Here is a 2,500-nt window from a genome sequence, read left to right on the forward strand (position 1 = left end):
CGCGCCCTCCCCTCTCCTCCTCCCTCTTCCGAGGCAGGAGGTTTGTGGGGGGGCCGGAGGCGCTCGGCCGTGACCGATGCCGCCTGTTGGCGCGCGAGGTTCTCTTGCCGGGTCGCGTCCCGCGCGAGCGGGCGGCCCGAGCCACGGCCCTCATCCCGGGCGCAGCGCCGGGCTCACTGAGGGAAACCCCCGGGCCCCGGGAAAGAGGCCGTGGTGATGGCGGTGGATGTCGGGCGCGCCCCCGCGGGCGGACGCTCCCCCCGATGGTGGCAGCGGGAGGAGGCACCCCTGCGGTGCCCTTCAGGTCGTTTCCCTCACCCCAGGGCCAGGTACCTAGCGTCCGCGTTTCCGCGGCCTTTCCTCGGTCGCGGAGCCGGGCGGAGGTTTAAAGACTCGGGCGGCTCGATGCGTCCCGCAGGGGTCGGGACGGGCGGGGCCAACGACGGTGGCGTTTCGGTAAGGGGCGGGAGTCTCTCCCGTGTAGGCCCTTGTCTCGGCCGCCACCGCCGCCTGCCCGCGCTCGTCCCCGCGGGACGGTCGTGCCGGGGAGGGGTCCTCCTGCCCCCCCCTTTCCGCGGTCCGGTCTCGGCGCAGCGAGACCGCGGTGCGGTCGGCCGTGCCCGGCCTGCCTTCCTCTCGAAGCGGGCGTCCCCGGCTTGGAGCGCGGGCTCCTCTGCCGCGGGGTTGGCGAGTCCCCGTCGCTCCCCCTCGCCGCTGAGGCGGGGGGGAAAGGGGTTCGCCGGGAACGGCGCCTCGGGGTGCCGCGCTGCGCTCCGTTCTTGCTTCCCCGCCTCGGCGAGCGCTCTCGGTTGGTTTCCTTCCGCCAGCTGGCGTCCAGGGCGCGGTGCCCTCGGGCCCGGCGGTGGCGGCGCGACGCGCTCGGCCTGCCGATCCTTCGGCCGGTCGCTCGTCGCCGGCGGCGGCCGTCCCGGCCCCGGTGTCCCCCGTTCGTCACTTCCACGCCGCCTGTCCCTGCCGTTTCCGGGTGAAGCGGCCGCGTGCAGTCGGAGGCATTCCCCGTCCCGGTCTCCGTGCGGAAGTGCGGGGGGCGGGCGGCTGCCCTCCGTCTGAGCGCGCGTCCGTCTTTCTCCCGGAGAAGAGAGAGGAGAGGGCCGAGGCGAGAAGCGTCGACGGCGGTGGCCGGGGACAGGTGCGTGCCGTTCCGTCCCGGCGGCGGGCCTCCGTGCGAGGAGGCGGCCGTGCGGTCGGGCGCGCCGCCGTTTCGGGCTCCGGGGGCTCGCCACCTTGTGGCGTTGGCGCGGCGGCGGAGCCGCCGGCGCGTGTCGGCGAGCCACGGTGGAGGGAAGAGCCTGGCTGTCGTTAGCGCGGTGCCGCGGGGGCGGCCGTTTTTTCCCGGTCGAGGTTGGGCAAAGTCGGGCAGGGTCGGACGTTGCCGCCGCCTCCGCGTGGAGGCCGGGCCGAGCCCGGGCGCCTGGGCCGCCTCCGAAGGGATCTCCCGAGGTGTGCTTCTCCCCCCCAGGTCCTGGGGGGGGTCGGTCGGGAGCGCGGGCTCCCCGCCCTCGCCCTTCGGAGTTTTCTCGCTCCTTTTTTTCCTTCTCCGCTTGTGTTCGTACGGTCACGCGAGGCGTGGCCTCTCCGCTGCGGCCTTGGCTGGGCTGGCGCGAGCCAGCGAGCGGGGCCGCGGGCGGTGAGGCCCATCCTCAAAAGGGGGCCGCTCCGTGTGAGCGGTCCCCGGCTCCCCCGCGCGCGTGGGGCGGTGCCGAAAGCCAGACAACTCTTAGCGGTGGATCACTCGGCTCGTGCGTCGATGAAGAACGCAGCTAGCTGCGAGAATTAATGTGAATTGCAGGACACATTGATCATCGACACTTCGAACGCACTTGCGGCCCCGGGTTCCTCCCGGGGCTACGCCTGTCTGAGCGTCGCTTGACGATCAATCGCCGGCTGAGCCGCCGCCCCTGGCAAGCAGCGAGGGGCAGCGGTGGCAGCGGCGCGGCTGGGGTTGCCTCGCAGGTCCCCGTCGGCGGGCCTTCGTCCCCCTAAATCGAGACTCGGGGAGCGCTCCGAAGCTCCCCGCTCCCGGAGCGCCTGCTGGACGGAGTTCGTCCCGCCGGGGCCGCCAGGGTGTCGTTCGGGCCGGTCGGGCCCGGCGCGGCGGTGGGGAGAGAGAGAAGGTGTTCGGGGGGCGAGGCGCGGGCCTCGCCCCCGGCCTCCCGCGCGGGCGGCTGTCTGCGGGTGGGTACCGCGGCGGTACCGTGCCGTGCTGCCGCGCGCGCGTGCGTGCGCCGGGGACGCGGTAACGGGTGTGGCGGGGATGGGGCGGCGTGCGCGCCTGCCCCCACCCTTCGCTTTTTCCCGTCGCGCCCGTCTCTCCTCCTTGTCTCTCCTCCCCGCTTCGGCCGCCGCGCCGCGGGTGGGCGGCCGCGGATCGTAGCGTCCGCGGTGTCTGCCGCCCGTCGCCGCCCGTCCGTCCGTCGTCCCTTGGCCGGTCGTTCCCGAGCCGGGCCGTCTCCGGGCGCGTCTTGGCGCGTCGTCGGGC

The 2,500-nt window shown here is 74.6% G+C and overlaps 1 non-coding gene across 1 annotated transcript; it reads left to right on the forward strand.

Annotated features, from left to right (window-relative positions):
• The first annotated feature begins 1,733 nt into the window (after positions 1–1,733).
• Positions 1,734–1,886, forward strand: LOC133628250 (5.8S ribosomal RNA). Its single transcript, XR_009820632.1, has one exon. It is a non-coding gene; the product is annotated as a 5.8S ribosomal RNA (ribosomal RNA).
• Positions 1,887–2,500: the final 614 nt, after the last annotated feature.

The sequence above is a fragment of the Colius striatus genome, chromosome 28 (assembly GCF_028858725.1).
Source record: "Colius striatus isolate bColStr4 chromosome 28, bColStr4.1.hap1, whole genome shotgun sequence".
Classification (NCBI taxonomy): domain Eukaryota; kingdom Metazoa; phylum Chordata; class Aves; order Coliiformes; family Coliidae; genus Colius; species Colius striatus.